Here is a 21490-nt window from a genome sequence, read left to right as displayed (position 1 = left end):
CGTGTGAATGAGGTCATAGTTACATCACTCCCAGCATATAAGATACAATTATTTTCTTCAAATGACCCCACAGCTGCCTTGGTAGTCTCTTCTAATATGATGCAGAGGCATTTTTTTTTTCTTGCTGTATATAACTTTAAACACCAAATTTTCGTGTTTAAAAATTTGGAAGTTGGCCGGGCGCGGTGGCTCAAGCCTGTAATCCCAGCACTTTGGGAGGCCAAGACGGGCGGATCACGAGGTCAGGAGATCGAGACCATCCTGGCTAACATGGTGAAACCCCGTCTCTACTAAAAAAAACTACAAAAAACTAGCCGGGCGAGGTGGTGGCACCTGTAGTCCCAGCTACCCGGGAGGCTGAGGCAGGAGAATGGCGTGAACCCGGGAGGCGGAGCTTGTAGTGAGCTGAGATCCGGCCACAGCACTCCAGCCTGGGTGACAGAGCGAGACTCCGTCTCAAAAATAAATAAATAAATAAATAAAATAAAAAATAAAAAATAAAAAAATTGGGAAGTTAATAGAAGTTAATATCACTGGAAATAAAACCAAGGAGTCACTGTTTTTGTTTGCAGAATTCTGAATATTTTTTAGGACAAATATTAAATCTTGCATCAAACCCCTTGTTAAGCAGCATGATTTGAGTTTCTTTAATCTTTCCTAGATTTTATTCTTTGCACTTTATTCTCCACAGTTGGTTTCTGAGTCCTCTTTTTTTTTTTTTTTTTTTTTTTTTTGACTATGGTGTAGTGGCAGATCCCAAATTAGGTTACCATATTCTTGCAGGATCTCCAATATGAAAGAATTGTGGGACCATCTTTATATTATTAGTAAATTATTCGTGAATTTGGCTGATAAGTGGTGATGATGGAAATTATGATTATACTAGCCAATGCATATTGAGTACTCACTATATATCAGACTTTAAGCATTTGACAGGCATTATTATCTTGTTCAGTTTTCTTCAACAGTCCCCTGCAGTAGATAATGCTATTATTACCTTCTTACAGACAAGGAAACTAAGGCTCAAAGAGATTAAGTAAAGTGCTTGCCCTGGATGTCAAAGTGAGATAATTTGACTCAAAGCCTTCAAAATGTATACCTTTTTATATTTTAATGTTGACAGAAACAATATATGCTTTTGAACTTCGCTTTCTCAGACAAGATCCAATCTGGTCACTATTGGGAGAATCTACCCCCAATATTTCAACGTAGGTTCTTTCTATTTTCCATAAGTGTCGGCTGGCTGAGAAATAAAGACAGTATAAAGAGAGGAATTTTACAGCTGGCCCACCAGGGGTGACATCACATATCGGTAGGACCATGATGCCTGCCCAAGTCTCAGACCTGCAAGTTTTTATTAAGGGTTTCGAAAGGGGAGGCAGTGTAAGAACAGAGAGTAGGTACAAAGATCGCATACTTCAAAGAGTAAAAAGCAGAACTACTGATAAGGGTCTAACAAAGATCATGTGCTTCTGCAGGAACAGGGCAAAGGGCAAAAGCAGGACCACTGATAAGGGTCCAACAAAGATCACAGGGCAAAGGGCAAAAGCAGAACCACTGATAAGGGTCTACATTCAGTGGTGCATGTATTGTCTTGATAAACATCTTAAACTTCAGAAAACAGGATTTGAGAGCAGAGAACCAGTCTGACCACAAATTTACCATGGCTGAGTTTTCCAAACCCTGAGTTTTCTGCAGGAACTCATTAAGCCTGAGGGTTCTGCAGGAGACCAGAGCATATCTCAGTCCTTATCTCAACTGCATAAGACAAACATTCCCATAGTGGCCATTTATAGACCTCCCCACAGGAACACAATCTTTTCTTAGGGTATTAATATTAATATGTCTTGCTAGGAAAAGAATTTAGTGATATGTTTCCTACTTGCATGTCCATTTATAGGATCTCTGCAAGAAGAGAAATATGACTCTTTTTGCCCAACCCCACAGGCAGTCAGACCTTATGGTTGTCTTCCCTTGTTCCCTAAAAATCACTGTTATTCTGTTCTTTTTCAAGGTGCACTGATTTCATAGTGTTCAAACACACGTTTTACAATCAAGTTTTACAGTTAATACAATTATCACTGTGGTCCTGTGGTGACGTACATCTTCAGCTTACGAATATAACAGGATTAAGAGATTAAAGACAGGCATAAGAAATTATAAAAGTATTATTTGAGAACTGATAAATGTCCATATTACGATGAAATCTTCACATTTTATGTTCCTCTGCCACGGCTCCAGCCAGTTCCTCATTCGGGGTCCCTGACTTCCCATAACAGGTCACACATTAGATTGTTGAATTTTTTAGATGATCAACTACTTGACTTGGTCAATTCACTAGATATCAGATTTTTGAATAAGTCAGAAAACATCAGTATAACTCTGAAGTTTCAAATCAGCCTAATTTATTAACTATATAGCAATGATATTCTATATAACAAGGTATTCAGAGTATTACAGAGTATTCAGAGATAGATAAGATAATAGCCCATATAGGTAGGTTTTACAGGTAATGACAGGGATAAGACAAATATACCCATAAATGCAGTGCAGATGAAGTTAGGATAAATATCTGAAGAGAAGAATATGTTTCTACGGAAGATTTGTTTCTTAAATAACATCTAACGAGGACTATCAGGAAAGGCATTGTAAACTTGATAGCAGTAGAAAGGGACATTGATGAATATGTAACTAAGATGGACATAATTGCTGTCACACTCTTTAGGGGGGAGAGGAGTTTTAGTGGCCTGAAGGTCACAGACATTAGTAAATGAAGAAAGCTTAGTATTATGTTCAGCAAAATGGTTGGTTTTGTTGAAATATAAAATTTATGTACAAGAATAGCAGCCAGTGGCTAGAAAATTCAGTTTAATCAATGGTATGAAAGGCCTCAAATAAGAGTGTGGAGTCCTTTACTTAGTTTTATGGGTATTTTGGTTGTGGTGATCGATCATATTGATAGATGGGTATGCAGTGGCTGGAGCTCTGCTTTAAAGAATGAATCTGGAAGAAACGTTGGTAAGCAGAAACCAGAACAAGGGAGCTAGGAGACATGGATAATTCAGGTGGGAGAAGGTAAGAACTGGTTTGAGAGTGGGGAGGGCACAGAAATAACAACCAGAATATAAGTAATTGCATTAACAAGGAGAAAAATCTGAGATCATAGTTTGACAATCTAAATTTGAAGTGCTTATGGTATATAATGAAGAGATTTAGATTTGGAACTTCATAGAATTAGGTGGTAGAAGAATAGATTTGAGAATCATTAGGAAAGAATGAAGCCATGTGGGTGGAAGAGTTGTTAGAGGGGAAGGGTCAATGTGAAAAGGAAGTAGACCTAGAGATATGCCTCTTCAGAAGACACAGACAGGCGTATCAGCCTTCAGCAAAGAAGTAACCAGGGGAGCCAGGCACGGTGACTCCTGTAATCCCAGCACTTTGGGAGGCTGAAGTGGGTGGACCACAAGATCAGGGGTTCGAGACCAGCCTGGCCAATATGGTGAAACCCCCGTCACTAACAATAATACAAAAATTAGCCAGGGGTGGTGGTGGGTGCCTGTAGTCCCAGCTACTCAGGAGGCTAAGGCAGGAAAATCGCTTCAACTGCGGAGGTTGCAGAGAGCCAAGATCATGCCATTGCACTCCAGCTGGGCAACAGAGCAAGACTCTGTCTCAAAAAAAAAAAAAAAGAAAAGAAAAGAAAAGAAAAGACAAAAATAGAAGTAACCAGGGGATGCTGTGTTTCAAAGCAAAACGAAAACATTATCTCAAAAAGATCTGTAGGTAAAACTCTATCAATAAAGAAAAGGGCCAAGAACTAAACATTTTATTTACATGTAAAGGAAGAGTGCTAATCCTTACACAGTTCTGAACTACTATAGGATTGCAGTGTAAATTCAAAACTCCAAAAAGTAGAGAAACACCTAAAATCCTATGATAATTCCCTATTCATTCCAAATTAGAATTAGTAGGAGGAAGAAAAAAAAAGTGCCCCTTTTAGAGATGTTGTTCTTCAGACCAAAGCATGCTTAGAATCCTAGAATCTAAATGTAAGAACTGGGAGAGAGCTTAAATGATCATCTAACAGCCCTATTTTGCACATTAAAAATGTTAAGATTCAAGAGATACAATGAGTTCATGGCATAGCAGTTTCAAGAACCCAGATTTCCTGATTTCTCCTTCAGATGAATTTCTTCAACATCATAAGCCACCTTTGCCTATAGATTTCTATACTTTTTTCCCAGATCAAAATATTGACAGGTTTTCTTGCTAGCATAAGGATGGATTGAAGTACATGGCTCATCACTTTCCATTATGAATCTGTTTAGGGTTTCCATCACCCATGTGTATCATCCTATGCAAATATCATTAGAATTTCTTTATTCTTGACCATTTCTTCTATCTTCATAAAATCCAACCCCTTAATTTGGGTCATGTTTCTGGCACTGTTAGACAAAAGTTTATAGCAAGCAATGACAGACATTTCCAGGATTGTTGGTAGTTTTCATTATGAAGGAAGGATTTGGCATTTTGATGGGGAAAGTAAAGAACAAATTGAATCTTGGTTTCAGAAATGTCTCTGATCTTGTGCTCCCAAGACGGGGACCCAGGAGAGACCTAGATGGATAGGCCTGGTGCTGGGAGAGGTTGAGTCAGAGACAACAGCAGTCTCACTTATGTTGACGTTAAAAATTCAAAAGAAGACACTGGTGTTTGGGAGAGGGCAACCAAGGGAATGACATCTACCATATAAGCAAAAGCCTACAAAACAATAGCAGAATATGACAGGTTTATGTGTCTTTTGCTCAATTAGTACAATTAAAAAGGACTCAAATACCAGTGGCTCACTGGGGCTGTATGTTTTATCATCAGATGTCTCTGTCCTAGATTTTGCCCAGCAATGAACTCAAAATAGCTGAATCCCATTGGGCAAACTCTTCCAAATGAAAGAGAGAAAGAACATTGTAAAATGATCAGCCATTTCTTTTACCACTGCTAGAAAAATCTTATATCCCTTCTCATATAAAGACCTCTTTAAGTATTGCAAGCCAATTCAACAGTGCACCCTCTTCTAATTTCACTACATTCTATTTTGTTATTGCTTTCCCCTTTTAATTCCCCTAGCATTGCTAGGCAACTCCATGTCATGTGGATAGCTTTCTTGATTACATTCTCTACCTCCGCGTAGAAATTTCCTCCTATTTCATTAAAAAAAAAAAAAAAAAAAAAAAAAAAAAGCCAATAGACATATTTCAAAGAAACTGAGCAGAACAAAAATATTCATAAATGACAAAATCTGAGGAGATTATATACCGATTTTTAAAAATATGCTGTAAAGAAAGAATTTAAATTTTAGCAGTTACCTTTTTGTAAAGAACTTAATAAGCACAACCTTTTCTTCCAAGTCATTTTGATTGAATCAATGCAAAAGAAATGTCTCTCCCTAAACAGTTTTCTTCAGTGTAGTTGATGAAAATCACTATCTACCACCACACACTGCAATTACGTTTCCTAAGCTCTGTATTAATAGTAGAATTGTGGAAACAAGAACAAGATGAGTGGAGATATTATACCCCAAAACAATACCTAAGTGCAGTTTAGGTTGGAAACAAAATGGCCTCAGGTATGGAAAAATAGATGCATTACCTCCCTTGGGTTCTCCAAGGCAGAGATGGGAAACAGGACTTGACTACCTTTATAGACTTAATGGCTTTTGACTGGATCTGTAAAATAATTCCTGCCAGCCTAATAGGAGTGAATGACACTGAGAAGTCAAAGACAATGGGACCACATTTGACCAGAGAGACAGAGAGAACTGTCCCTGTTGTTTTAAGTCCTGTCGAAAGTGACTCCTTATGTCTGTTTGCACAACATATTCTCCATTTCTGAAATTCTAGAGAAATTTGCGGTAATTCTTTTTACTTACAGGCATTCTGTCTTTACAGAACTAATGGGAAATGCATAGGACCTGGGAGTGTTTGGAGTAGACACAGAATCTTTTGTGTTCCTAAATTGGAAGCAATAAGTCCTTTCAGTTGTTAAAGGCTGCAAACTGCCTTTGGTCTTTCTGGTAATTTGGCCCTGTCATCTAACAGTTCAAATAAGAAGAAAAAGGATTGTATGTTTTCATGCAATTTAGCTTGGAAAACCCGAGCTAGAGTTCTTTCCTGCAAAAAGTACAATTTATTTGACATGAGTTACTGTGTTTGCACAGACAAAGCTATACCTCTTAGTAACGTACACTTGCAGTTCTCTGCACTAGCCAAAGGATCCTCTTTCATTTGTTCTGCCTCATTTCATTTGGAAATATGGGAACTCGTCTTCCTTGTGTTGTTCTTCTGTTAACATCTGGAAGCTCAGAGTTGAGAAGTAATCTCAACCCAGGAATCATGCCCCTGTGAAAACGATGGAGTATGCAGTAATGCAGAAATTAGAGCTTTAATCTAAACAGGCAGGCACATGTATATCATACACACAATAGTAAACAACCACAAACCAAACATATCTTGGCAATCAAGATTATGTGGGCTGTGGGGAGCTGGAATTATCAATAAGCTAAACCACTTCTTTACTGTTCAATAAAAATAGGAATTCTCTTAACAACACGCCGTGGCTCTTATCTTATTCCACCTCAGAGATATCGAATTCTAATGAGTGAAATAATGTGTATTCCAATGTGTTATGGGAAAAGTCTCAACTCCAGTAAACTAATATTTTTCTTTTAAAGAATTTCATTTCAGGGACCTCATTGTGTGTGATTTCCTTTTTAAACAACTGGAGTCACTCTCTGGGGAAAAAAGGTTAATGGATTGTATTGAGAAAAGGGAGAAAAATAGAAATAAAACTGTATTAAATCTTAAAAGTTTATATCTTAGAATGTTGCTATGCTGGTGATGGGGATTTGAATATAGTATCTTCCTGAAAACCATTAATTTGAAAGTATCTTCAATGATTCACAAGTTACTAAAGTACATTTGGGAAGCATATATTTTAGGCCACATAACACAGAAATAATCTCTCAAGTGTTTCATTGACAGTTTGTGGGTTTAAAACTCACTTTTACGGAAGCCTTCTCCCTCCCCACCTTAGATTTCATAGTGCTCATCACTCTACTTCTCAGAGAAGACTGACATATTCGTAAAAGGTTTTCAGGAAAATATTATACATTCCCTACATAAACTGGCAGAGTATGACGGCCTTGTTTCCTATAGCTAATTTAACTTTTCCTACAAAACAGAAATAAGGAGATTATTTACTTTCATCCATCCTTAGCAGTGATAGAAATCAGCTAATCACTTTACATAATTTAATAATTTCTGATATCAACCACACATTTGTCTCAAAGTCTAAATTCTTGACCAGTCTCTTCAGTTCACACATTAAGAAGTGTGTACATTGATTTAAAATATGAATGACAGGCTGGGCACGGTTGCTCATGCCTGTAATCCCAGCACTTTGGGAGGCCAAGGTGGGCAGATCACAAGGTCAAGAGATCGAGACCAGCCTGGCCAACATGGTGAAACCCCATCTCTACTAAAAATACAAAAATAAGCTGGCTGTGGTGATGCACACCTGTAGTCCCAGCTACTTGGGAGGCTGAGGTAGGAGAATCACTTGAACCCGAAAGGTAGAGTTGCAGTGAGTTGAGATCATGCCGCTGCACTCCAGCCTGGAAACAGAGCAAGACTCTGCCTCAAAAAAATATGAAAAACAAAAATGAATAATTATAAAGATCTATAAAAAACAAAACATACACACACGGAGAGAGAGAGAGAACGAAACCTGAGGTTAGCCTAATGGTTAAGAACATGGGTTTTGGTGTAGAGGAAGCAATGTTTGAAATCAGGCTCTCCATTTACCTACTTTTTCAGATAGATGTGGAATTGAGCTTCCTTTCTCCTTGGTTCCTGCGTGTATTAAATGGCAGTGATAATTGTATCCACCGTCACATAGCACCTAATACACGTGACATGCTTAGCCCAGGGGCTAGTGTACAGCAAATGCTCAGTCAAGACTAGCCTTCAAAATGATGAATATAAAGTAGCTATTTTATTCTTCTTTTTGAATGAGACAAGTGTCTGGCGATTAAGATTCAAAAAACAAATATATAATTGTAGAATTTTGCATTCCAAGAAGATAACAGGGCTAATATTATTGGCAGGTAAATATTTGCCCTTCCTAGAGTAACATTGCCTTACTTGCATGTGATTCAATCATTCAGGTCACATTGTGTCTGTATGTTACCCTCAGAGTCCATGGCAGTGTTACAGAAAAGGGCTCCAGATCCAGACCCCAAGAGAGGATTATTGGATCTTGCGCAAGAAAGAATTCAGGGAAAGTGTGCAGTGCAAAGTAAAAGCAAGTTTATTAAGAAAGTAAAGTGCTGAAAGTACAGCTACTCCATAGACAGAATAGGACCTTCCTGAAAGTAAGAGGAGGAATGTATCCACTCTAGGTACAATGCTTGTATATGTGGGTAGATGTGTTCTGCTATAAGGGTTTGTGATAAATGATTAATTTTCTTTTTTTTTTTTTTATTTTTTATTTTTTATTTTATTTTTTATTATACTTTAAGTTCTAGGGTACATGTGCATAACGTGCAGGTTTGTTACATATGTATACTTATGCCATGTTGGTGTGCTGCACCCATCAACTCGTCAGCACCCATCAATTCATCATTTATATCTTGTATAACTCCCCAATGCAAGCCCTCCCCCCTCCCCCCTCCCCCGTCCCCATGATAGGCCCCTGTGCGTGATGTTCCCCTTCCCGAGTCCAAGTGATCTCATTGTTCAGTTCCCACCTATGAGTGAGAACATGCGGTGTTTGGTTTTCTGTTCTTGTGATAGTTTGCTAAGAATGATGGTTTCCAGCTGCATCCATGTCCCTACAAAGGACGCAAACTCATCCTTTTTTATGGCTGCATAGTATTCCACGGTGTATATGTGCCACATTTTCTTAATCCAGTCTGTCACAGATGGACATTTGGGTTGATTCCAAGTCTTTGCTATTGTGAATAGTGCCGCAATAAACATACGTGTACATGTGTCTTTGTAGTAGAATAATTTATAATCCTTTGGGTATATACCCAGTAGTGGGATGGCTGGGTCATATGGTACATCTAGTTCTAGATCCTTGAGGAATTGCCATACTGTTTTCCATAATGGTTGAACTAGTTTACAATCCCACCAACAGTGTAAAAGTGTTCCTATTTCTCCACATCCTCTCCAACACCTGTTGTTTCCTGACTTCTTAATGATTGCCATTCTAACTGGTGTGAGATGGTATCTCATTGTGGTTTTGATTTGCATTTCTCTGATGGCGAGTGATGATGAGCATTTTTTCATGTGTCTGTTGGCTGTATGAATATCTTCTTTTGAGAAATGTCTGTTCATATCCTTTCCCCACTTTTTGATGGGGTTGTTTGTTTTTTTCTCGTATATTTGTTTGAGTTCTTTGTAGATTCTGGATATTAGCCCTTTGTCAGATGAGTAGGTTGCAAAAATTTTCTCCCATTCTGTAGGTTGCCTGTTCACTCCGATGGTAGTTTCTTTTGCTGTGCAAAAGCTCTTTAGTTTAATTAGATCCCATTTGTCAATTTTTGCTTTTGCTGCCGTTGCTTTTGGTGTTTTAGACATGAAGTCCTTACCCATGCCTATGTCCTGAATGGTACTACCTATATTTTCTTCTAGGGTTTTTATGGTATTAGGTCTAACATTTAAGTCTCTAATCCATCTTGAATTAATCTTCGTATAAGGGGTAAGGAAAGGATCCAGTTTCAGCTTTCTACTTATGGCTAGCCAATTTTCCCAGCACCATTTATTAAATAGGGAATCCTTTCCCCATTTCTTGTTTTTCTCAGGTTTGTCAAAGATCAGATGGCTGTAGATGTGTGGTATTATTTCTGAGGACTCTGTTCTGTTCCATTGATCTATATCTCTGTTTTGGTACCAGTACCATGCTGTTTTGGTGACTGTAGCCTTGTAGTATAGTTTGAAGTCAGGTAGCGTGACGCCTCCAGCTTTGTCCTTTTGACTTAGGATTGTCTTGGCAATGCGGGCTCTTTTTTGGTTCCATATGAACTTTAAAGCATTTTTTTCCAATTCTGTGAAGAAACTCATTGGTAGCTTGATGGGGATGGCATTGAATCTATAAATAACCTTGGGGAGTATGGCCATTTTCACGATATTGATTCTTCCTATCCATGAGCATGGTATGTTCTTCCATTTGTTTGTGTCCTCTTTGATTTCACTGAGCAGTGGTTTGTAGTTCTCCTTGAAGAGGTCCTTTACATCCCTTGTAAGCTGGATTCCGATTAATTTTCTTAATTACTATATTTTGCAAGAATCTATATTTCTATCTTTAAAGCAAAATTAGGAATGCCTTTGTTCTCCAGATATCAGGATATCTGGACACTCCCAATCTGGATTTGTTTAGTAAACATTATTAATTTGTTCCCCAAACCATCAACATCTAGAGAAAAGGAATGCATAACTCTGTGGGAACGCAGCCTGGCAAGTTCCAGCCTCATTTTCCTAGCCATCACTTAAAATGGAGTTGTTCTGGTTGGAATGCCTCTGACAGTAGGACTGTGGTTGATACAAGAGGTACAATATATGTCCTGACTTCAGGTCATAAGCTACTAGCAGGAGATGATTTCAGTGACTGCAGGAATGGAAAGTCATTGATTGAAGCAACAGGATTGGAAATCATGACCGTGTTGCCCACAATGTTGTGAGTATGATATGGGAGTGAGTCATTCATGGGATGCGTTTTCTAAACAGCCCTTCCGTGTCCACTTCTGCCTCTTAAGTTTCTCTTCTTGCTGTTGTTAGACAATGCTATCAAGTTAATTTGCTTTCCTTTACCAGACACCTCTGAGCTGATTAATTCTAATCTCTGGTGTGGAAGAAACTGGAGAGCTTGGGTGTATTCTTTGTTTCTGTACTTAAGACTGAACTCGCGGTGCTTCTGAGGAATACGTGGAGTGGTTATTATCCTGGGAAAACAAAAGACTATTCATTAGGCATAGCACACATGCACATTCAAAGGATAACTATTTTATTTTTGGTCAAAATACATTTTTTTCTTGTTGCTAGGATGAAGTGATAAAAGACATTTAGCCCTAATTAATTATCTGCCAGTAAAATGAAACATTATTCTGCCTTTTCATTTTTGTATTTAATTTACTACTTTCAGTACTATGTTGGCCTAAAGACATCTAAGCTCTCTCAAGATATGGAGGTACAGTTCCATGACATTTCTTCCTATCTGTCAGTTTTGAAACTTCAAATGTGTGTGAGATATATGTGTCCTTACCAGAGTCCCCAGAGCTGTGGTCTAGAAGCCAGGCTATATATTGAATAAGGACAGCGTCTTCAAGTCGTAGGTAGAATGGCACTCAGTCTCCTGTGTGATCTCGTAGCAGCCTGTGCCTCTGCTGTCATGATTGTTGTCACATTGGGCATTGTTGGAGCATGTTAAAATGTCTCCCCCTCCAGGGCTGGGCACAGTGGCTCACCCCTGTAATCCCAGCACTTTGGGAGGCCAAGGTGGGTGGATCACCTGAGGTCAGAAGTTCAAGACCAGCCTGGTCAACATGGTGAAACCCTGTCTCTACTAAATATATAAAAATTTTGGGCTGAGACGATGGGGTTTTCTAAATATACAATCATGTCATCTGCAAACAGGGACAATTTGACTTCTTCTTTTCCTAACTGAATACCCTTGATTTCTTTCTCTTGCCTGATTGCCCTAGCCAGAACTTCCAACACTATGTTGAATAGGAGTGGTGAGAGAGGGCATCCCTGTCTTGTACCAGTTTTCAAAGGGAATTTTTCCAGTTTTTGCCCATTCAGTATGATATTAGCTGTGGGTTTGTCATAAATAGCTCTTATTATTGTGAGGTACGTTCCATCAATACCGAATTTATTGAGCATTTTTAGCATGAAGGGCTGTTGAATTTTGTCAAAAGCCTTTTCTGCGTCTATTGAGATAATCATGTGGTTCTTGACTTTGGATCTGTTTATATGCTCGATTATGTTTATTGATTTGTGAATGTTGAACCAGCCTTGCATCCCAGGGATGAAGCCCACTTGATCATGGTGGATAAGCTTTTTGATGTGCTGCTGAATCCGGTTTGCCAGTATTTTATTGAGGATTTTTGCATTGATGTTCATCAGGGATATTGGTCTAAAATTCTCTTTTTTTGTTGTGTCTCTGCCAGGCTTTGGTATCAGGATGATGTTGGCCTCATAAAATGAGTATGGGAGGATTCCCTGTTTTTCTATTGATTGGAATAGTTTCAGAAGGAATGGTACCAGCTCCTCCTTGTACCTCTGGTAGAATTCAGCTGTGAATCCATCTGGTCCTGGACTTTTTTTGGTGGGTAGGCTATTAATTGTTGCCTCAATTTCAGAGCCTGCTATTGGTCTATTCAGGGATTCAACTTCTTCCTGGTTTAGTCTTGGGAGAGTGTAAGTGTCCAGGAAATTATCCATTTCTTCTAGATTTTCTAGTTGATTTGCGTAGAGGTGTTTATAGTATTCTCTGATGGTAGTTTGTATTTCTGTGGGGTCGGTGGTGATATCCCCTTTATCATTTTTTATTGCATCTATTTGATTCCTCTCTCTTTTCTTCTTTATTAGTCTTGCTAGCAGTCTGTCAATTTTGTTGATCTTTTCAAAAAACCAACTCCTGGACTCATTGATTTTTTGGAGGGTTTTTTGTGTCTCTATCTCCTTCAGTTCTGCTCTGATCTTAGTTATTTCTTGCCTTCTGCTAGCTTTTGAATGTGTTTGCTCTTGCCTCTCTAGTTCTTTTAATTGTGATGTTAGAGTGTCAATTTTAGATCTTTCCTGCTTTCTCTTGTGGGCATTTAGTGCTAGAAATTTCCCTCTACACACTGCTTTAAATGTGTCCCAGAGATTCTGGTATGTTGTATCTTTGTTCTCATTGGTTTCAAAGAACATCTTTATTTCTGCCTTCATTTTGTTATGTACCCAGTAGTCATTCAGGAGCAGGTTGTTCAGTTTCCATGTAGTTGAGCGGTTTTGATTGAGTTTCTTAGTCCTGAGTTCTAGTTTGATTGCACTGTGGTCTGAGAGACAGTTTGTTATCATTTCTGTTCTTGTACATTTGCTGAGGAGTGCTTTACTTCCAATTATGTGGTCAATTTTGGAATAAGTGCGATGTGGTGCTGAGAAGAATGTATACTCTGTTGATTTGGGGTGGAGAGTTCTATAGATGTCTATTAGGTCCGCTTGGTGCAGAAATGAGTTCAATTCCTGGATATCCTTGTTAACTTTCTGTCTCGTTGATCTGTCTAATGTTGACAGTGGAGTGTTGAAGTCTCCCATTATTATTGTATGGGAGTCTAAGTCTCTTTGTAAGTCTCTAAGGACTTGCTTTATGAATCTGAAATCTCCTTAAGCTGATAAGCAACTTCAGCAAAGTCTCAGGATACAAAATTAATGTGCAAAAATCACAAGCATTTTTATACACCAGTAACATACAAGCAGAGAGCCAAGTCAGGAATGAACTTCCATTCACAATTGCTTCAAAGAGAATAAAATACCTAGGAATCCAACTTACAAGGGATGTAAAGGACCTCTTCAAGAAGAACTACAAAGCACTGCTCAGTGAAATCAAAGAGGACACAAACAAATGGAAGAACATACCATGCTCATGGATAGGAAGAATCAATATCGTGAAAATGGCCATACTGCCCAAGGTTATTTATAGATTCAATGCCATCCCCATGAAGCTACCAATGAGTTTCTTCACAGAATTGGAAAAAACTGCTTTAAAGTTCATATGGAACCAAAAAAGAGCCCGCATTGCCAAGACAATCCTAAGTCAAAAGGACAAAGCTGGAGGCGTCACGCTACCTGACTTCAACCTATACTACAAGGCTACAGTAACCAAAACAGCATGGTACTGGTACCAAAACAGAGCTATAGACCAATGGAACAGAACAGAGTCCTCAGAAATAATACCACACATCTACAGCCATCTGATCTTTGACAAACCTGAGAGAAACAAGAAATGGGGAAAGGATTCCCTATTTAATAAATGGTGCTGGGAAAATTGGCTAGCCATAAGTAGAAAGCTGAAACTGGATCCTTTCCTTACTCCTTATACGAAGATTAATTCAAGATGGATTAGAGACTTAAATGTTAGACCTAATACCATAAAAACCCTAGAAGAAAATCTAGATAGTACCATTCAGGACATAGGCATGGGCAAGGACTTCATGTCTAAAACACCAAAAGCAACGGCAGCAAAAGCCAAAATTGACAAATGGGATCTAATTAAACTAAAGAGCTTCTGCACACCAAAAGAAACTACCATCAGAGTGAACAGGCCACCTACAGAATGGGAGAAAATTTTTGCAATCTTCTCATCTGACAAAGGGCTAATATCCAGAATCTACAAAGAACTCAAACAAATATACAAGAAAAAAACAAACAACCCCATCAAAAAGTGGGGAAAGGATATGAACAGACATTACTCAAAAGAAGACATTCATACAGCCAACAGACACATGAAAAAATGCTCATCATCACTCGCCATCAGAGAAATGCAAATCAAAACCACAATGAGATACCATCTCACCCCAGCTAGAATGGCAATCATTAAAAAATCAGGAAACAACAGTTGTTGGAGAGGATGTGGAGAAATAGGAGCACTTTTACACTGTTGGTGGGATTGTAAACTAGTTCAACCATTATGGAAAACAGTATGGCAATTCCTCAAGGATCTAGAACTAGATGTACTATATGACCCAGCCATCCCACTACTGGGTATATACCCAAAGGATTATAAATTATTCTACTACAAAGACACATGCACACGTATGTTTATTGCAGCACTATTCACAATAGCAAAGACTTGGAATCAACCCAAATGTCCATCTGTGACAGACTGGATTAAGAAAATGTGGCACATATACACCGTGGAATACTATGCAGCCATAAAAAAGGATGAGTTTGCGTCCTTTGTAGGGACATGGATGCAGCTGGAAACCATCATTCTTAGCAAACTATCACAAGAACAGAAAACCAAACACCGCATGTTCTCACTCATAGGTGGGAACTGAACAATGAGATCACTTGGACTCGGGAAGGGGAACATCACACACCGGGGCCTATCATGGGGAGGGGGGAGGGGGAAGGGATTGCATTGGGAGTTATACATGATATAAATGATGAATTGATGGGTGCTGACGAGTTGATGGGTGCAGCACACCAACATGGCACAAATATACATATGTAACAAACCTGTACGTTATGCACATGTACCCTAGAACTTAAAGTATAATAAAAAAAAATGTATTTTTTTACCTTCATCACAAAATTTAACTTTTAGAGTGGCTTTATTTTACAAATAATATTTAAATAGTGAGTGATCTTTTCACTTTGCCTCCTGTAGATTTAAGAATAAAATCTATTTAAAAAAATATATATATATGTATATATAAATTAGCCAGGCATGGTGGTGGGCCCCTGTAATCCCACCTACTTGTGAGGCTGAGTCAGGAGAGTCACCTGAACCTGGGAGGTGGGAGTTGCAGTGAGCCAAGATCGTGCCACTGCACTCCAGCCTGGGTGACAAGAGAGAAACAGTGACAGGCACATACAGGGTGCTCAATAATTGTCTTTCCAGCGAAATATGTCATAAACCTTATGAAATCTTTGATCTGTTGCTTATGGTAGGGGACCCGTGGCAAAATAATAATACTAAAAAATAGAAATAATAGTAACACAATGTTAAGATGAAAGACCAAAATGCCTGTGATGGTATTAATAAAAGTAAAGGGCCATGCAAATACTATATAACTAATAATGATAATAACAATGTGTTATTCAAAATATGAGGGAGTATCTCATTATTGAAGTATAGTTTTCGATGCTCTGATCCTGAAGCAGTAATAGACAAGTGGCAAACATTCCCTTATGTAAGTGGAAGACTCACTTTTTCCAATTGAAATGGCTTTCTGTCTGCTCAGGAGACATCAGAGTAAGAGAGGATACCTCAGCCAAATCCAGGCATCAGAGGGGTTGAGAAACTTTGGAAGTTCGTGGTTCTTTCAAGAAAACTCTTGAATATAGGAGAATATTGCTTTTCAGGCCAGGCACAGTGGCTCATGCCTGTAATCCAAGCAGTTTTGGAGGCCGACGTGGGTGGGTCACTTGAGGCCTGGAGTTCCAGACCAGCCTGGTCAACAAGGCAAAACCCCATCTCTACTAAAAACACAAAAATTAGGTGGGTGTGATGGTGCATTCCTGTGATCCCAGCTACCTGGGAGGCTGAGGCACAAGTATTGCTTGAACTGAAAGGTGGAGTTTGCAGTGAGCCGAGATCACAGAGTAGAACTCCAGTTTGGGCGACAGAGCAAGACTCTGTCTCTAGGGGAAAAAAAAAAAAAAAAAAAAAAAAAAAAAAGGTCTATTGCTTTTCAAGGGAGTTGGATTGCTTTGTTTCTCTCCCAGAGAACTGAGCAAGGCCTTGCATTACTCATGAAGTTGTATTGGAATAATTCTTTGGCACTTTGTCTACAAAGAATAGAATACTCATTTTCTCAGCCCCGATCATGAAGTGCTATAATGTGAACAATGAGGTACAAAGAAAGTGAAACATTGAACTGAAAAAGTCCCAGAAAGCAGGCACCGAGACTGGGATGAGAAAATGATTCTACCAAAACCTAGTTAGCTGGTCATTTACTGCTTCGTTATGGTTGGGGATATGATAAACATCTTAGAGGGAGGGATTCTCACTTCCTTCTTGAATCTATTGATTCCAGTTGGTAAGCCGAGCATCCTACTACAGAGAACTTCCAAATGATTGAAGCAGTAAGGCTGAATGGGGAGGCAAGCATTTGAGAACTGTATCAAATTCCTCCCCAAGTACCCATCACCAGGTGTGTTTGAGAACTGGCTGGAAAGGGTAACCACAGCAGGATGCTGCTGACAGGCTTTGTCAGTGCAATAACGAGCAGTGGATAAAAAGCTCAGGGCCAGCTGTTGGTAGGCACCGGGCTGGGGTTGGCATGGTGCTGAATGTTAAATACTATTCCAGAATTCTCTATTTTGTTCAGAACAAGTTAGGATCTTAGACTATGACTGTCACCCTTTTATTAAAAGTTGACCAGAAATAGAGCGTTTTATTTTCCCCTCTCCATTTCTTCCCTCCTCTCTTTTACATTTCTCTTCCTTGCACAGTGAAGTATATACCTTCAATTAGTTTGAAAATCCTTTAACTTTTAGTCTCCCAACAGAATTAGACCTGCTAAGAGTAACTAGTGTTTTCTGTCTGATAAATAAGGGGATTATAGCAATAACTGCTGTCAGCATTTTTCTCAGTTAAACAAATAAAGCTGACAAATGATGAAGTTCTGTGCTGCTCTGTTATGTTTAGTACATGCAGAGCAATTATTCATCGGCTGCCAGCATTAGTCTATCTACAACTAAACCATCCAACGGTCTAGAAGGCTTATTAGCATATCAGTATCATAGTCATATTTGTATATTCTCTAAGACTCTCCATAACAAAGGCTGATGGTTATAATTTGCACAATAATTTAAAGGGTTGGACTTTTCTATGCTTATTAGAGTTACTCCAGTTATCAGGTACAATGCTACTCTTATTTATGACATGCTATGTTTTATTTGCCTGGAACTTCCACTCCCTTGTAGCATTTCCTGTGAACAAGTTAGCTGCCATCTCTGGAGATATAGAAGTAGATAGCCATTTCTGCATGAACACTGTTAGATGAAATTCAGTGGAGGAAGAGGTAGGGAAGAGCATTTTTCTTGAAGTCGCATTCCTTGGATATTTCTCATGTGTGAATATATCATGTATATGTATGTGTGTATATATATATACACATATACTATTACATGTGTGTATATGGGTATGTGTACATGTAAACTGCATATGTAAATGTGTATTTGTATGTGTATCATTTGATCAGTGAGGATTTGAGAAAGTATGTATTTAAAACATCTTATTCAACAGTTATTTCTTGTTATGGTAGGGGGAACATTTAATAGATACAAAGAATTCATGATTTGCCAAGGCTTCTTTTAGAGGGGATGGTTTGATAAAACTGAAGACCTCATGTTAGAAGAAGGCCTAATCTAGAGAGATAATATACCTTTTGTGGGATGGTCATGTCACTTGTGGCCTTGTAAAGAAGCCTGCCACTCTGATGCCACCGGTTGAGAAAATACTGTGTTTGGGAGCAGTTGTTTTATGTGCACTTTGCTCTGCTGATCACATGGGGAACCTCTGCTGGTAACTGAGCCATCCTAATGTTGAAACCTTCACTTCAGCATTTTCCTTCCAACTGTGTGGTTAGCCTGAATGAGGGGTTGCAAAACCTCCTGACAAGAATGGGGTAAGACCAGATACAATCTTCATAGTGGGGTGCTCTGGTCCCTTGTTTATGCTTTCCAAAGCACAGTGTGCTGTTCTTTGTCTATGTGACCACGTTTTCTAGTTGGGACCTTGCTGACCCTGTAGGGACCGCTCTGCCCAGGGCTGGCTAATTTTTAAAGAGATCAAACAACTTGCCTGTGAGTTTGCCTTTCATACACAAACCAAGGGATCCAGAGGCCACACCCCTAACTACCATTTCTATGGAGCTCTTACACTCCAGACCACTGTTCCCCTGCTGTTCCCCTGCCCTAACCCCAGGACTAGGATAGCCCCAGGATGCCCCAGAGCCACTGATATTATGCAAGCTAGCCAATCCCAGTATATTGTTTCTTCCCATGCAAACCACAATGGAAAAGCCCTTGGCCACATGTTCCCCCACCCCTTCTGCCTCCTGAAAGACCCTCAGGCTTACCTATGTGGCTCTACATGGCTTGCTGTGCCTCCTGTCTCTCGGGACCTGTGAGTGTCAACTTCTTCCTTCATAAAAGTCACTTCCATGTATAAATCTGTTAAAACACTTTATTGAAAAAAATCCTGGGTATTCTTAAAATACCATGGTGCCGAGATTAAATCACAGCAAGTTTTGTGGTTTGGATTTGGACATTCCCTACTTTATAAACATGATAACCTGGAATCATTTTGAGATGGTGCTGGTCCTTGTCTTCAAGCTGAAAAAAATCTATAGCTTTGATATTCTTATAAGATGAGGAAAGTGAAAAAATGAAAGTTCTTCCCATTAGCTTGAACCTATTTCTTCTTTTTGATTAATACATAATTAACATATTTTTGGGCACAAGTGATATTTTGATACCTTCATATAATGGCTAATCATCAAATCAGGATAATAGGAATATCCATCATCTCAAGCATTTATGTTTCTGCTGGGAATGTTCAAATTCTTCTTTTCTAGAAATTTTGAAATATGCAATAGATTATTGTTAACTATTGTCACTCTACTAGACTGTCAAACACTGGATTTTAGTCCTTCTACTTAACTGTGTTTTATTACCCATTCTTCAACCTGTCTTCTCTCCTCATTCCCCTTCTTGACCTTTAGTAACCACCAGTCTACTCTCTATTTTCATGACATCTACATTTTCGGTTCCCACATATGAGTAAGAACGTGTGATATTTGCGTCTGTGCTTGGCTTATTGCACTTATGACCTCCAGTTTCATTCATGTTGCTACAAATGACAAGATTTTATTCCTTTATATGGTTGAATAATATTTCATGGGGTGTGTGTGTGTGTGTGTGTATGTGTGTGTGTATATATAAATATATATACATATAGCATTTTCTTCATTCCTTTATTGACGGATACTTGGTTGATTCCATATTTTGACTGTTGTGGATAGTCTAATAAACATGGGGTTGCAGATATCTCTTTGATATATTGATTTCCTTTTTGAGAGGATATATATGCCTAGTAGTGGGATGGCTGAATCGTATGGAAGATATATTTTTAGTTTTTCAAGGAACCTTTATACTGTCTTCTATAGTGACTGTATTAATTTACATCCCCAAAAATGGTGTATGAGGGTTCTCTGTCTCTGCATCCTCTCTAGCACCTATCTTTTTTTGTCTTTTTGACAAAAAGCATTTTAACTGGGGTGAGTTGTGGTTTTGATTTGCATTTCCCTGATGATTAGTGATGTTGGCTATTTTAGAATATATTTTTTGGCCATTTGTATATCCTCTTTTGATAAATGTCTATTCAGGTCTTGATCTTTTGCCCATTTTTAAATCTTTTGTTCTGTTTTTTGCTATTGCGTTGTTTGAACTTCTCATATATTCTGGTTATTAATCCCTTGTCAGATAGATAGTTGGCAAATGTTTTCTCATTTTCTGTGGGTTGTCTCTTAGTTGTTTATTTCCTTTGTAGTGCATAAGCTTTTTAGCTTGATGTAATCCTATTTGTCTATTTTGACATTGGTTACCTGTGCTTTTAAGGACTTATTAAATACATTTTTGCCTCAACCAGTGTCCTGGAGAGTTTCTTCAGTGTTTTCTTTGAGTGATTTCATAGTTTCATATCTTAGATTTGTTTTTATTTTGATCTGACTTTTGTATATGGTGAGAGATAAGGGTCTAATTTCAATGTTCTGTATATGGATGTCAAGTTTTCCCAGAACCATTTATTGAAGATATTATCCTTTCCTCAGTGTTCTTGATACCTTTGGCCTTGGCTATTCAGAGTTTTTTATGGGTCCATACAAATTTTAGGATTGCTTTTCCTATGTTTGGGAAAGATGTCATTGGTATTTTAATAGGGAGTGTCTTGAATCTGTACATTGCTTTGTGTAGTATTGACATTTTAATAACATTAATTCTTGCAATCCATGAACATGGAATATCTTTACTTTTGTGTATGTCCTCTTCAATTTCCTTCACCAGAGTTTTATCATTTTCTTTGTAGAGATCTTCCATGTCTTTGGTTAAGTTTATTCCCAGGTATTTTTTTTATTTTTATTTTTTTTTGGAGGGGCGGGGTGCGGTCAGGGGCTATTGTAAATGAGATTGCTTTCTTGATTTCTTTTTCAGATTACTCACCACTAACATATTTAATTGCTACTGATATTTGTACATAGATTCTGTATTCTGCAACTATACAGAATTCAGTTATCAGTTCCAATGTTTCTTGGTGGAATCTTTACATTTTTCTAAATATAAGATCAAGTTATCTACAAACAAGGCTAATTTGACTTCTTCCTCTCCAAATGGATGCTTTTTATTTGTTTCTCTTCCCTGATTGCTCTAGTTAGGACTTCGAATACTACGATGAATAAAAATATAAAAGTGAACATCCTTGTTGTGTTTCAGATTAAGGGGAAAGACTTTCAGTGTTTCTCATTCAGTAGGTTGTTGGCTGTAGGTTTGTCATATATGGCCTTTATTGTTTGAGGTATGTTCCTTCTATGTATAGTTTTTTGAGGTTTTTATCATGAAGGGATGTTGAATTTTGTCAAATGCTTTTTCAGCATCTATTTAAATGATCATGTTTTCTTGTTATTTTTGGTTCTGTTAATGTGTCATGTTTATTGATTTGC

General features: G+C 38.3%; 1 protein-coding gene across 2 annotated transcripts in view; it reads left to right on the top strand.

Annotated features, from left to right (window-relative positions):
* Nucleotides 1-21490, top strand: part of UNC5D (unc-5 netrin receptor D) — a 584232-nt gene that overhangs the window by 326602 nt on the left and 236140 nt on the right. The window lies entirely within an intron of this gene.

This window comes from Rhinopithecus roxellana, chromosome 9, assembly GCF_007565055.1.
Source record: "Rhinopithecus roxellana isolate Shanxi Qingling chromosome 9, ASM756505v1, whole genome shotgun sequence".
NCBI classification, from domain to species: Eukaryota; Metazoa; Chordata; class Mammalia; order Primates; family Cercopithecidae; genus Rhinopithecus; species Rhinopithecus roxellana.
The sequence above is the reverse complement of the archived record's forward strand: the minus strand, read 5'-3'. Positions and strand labels throughout refer to the sequence as shown.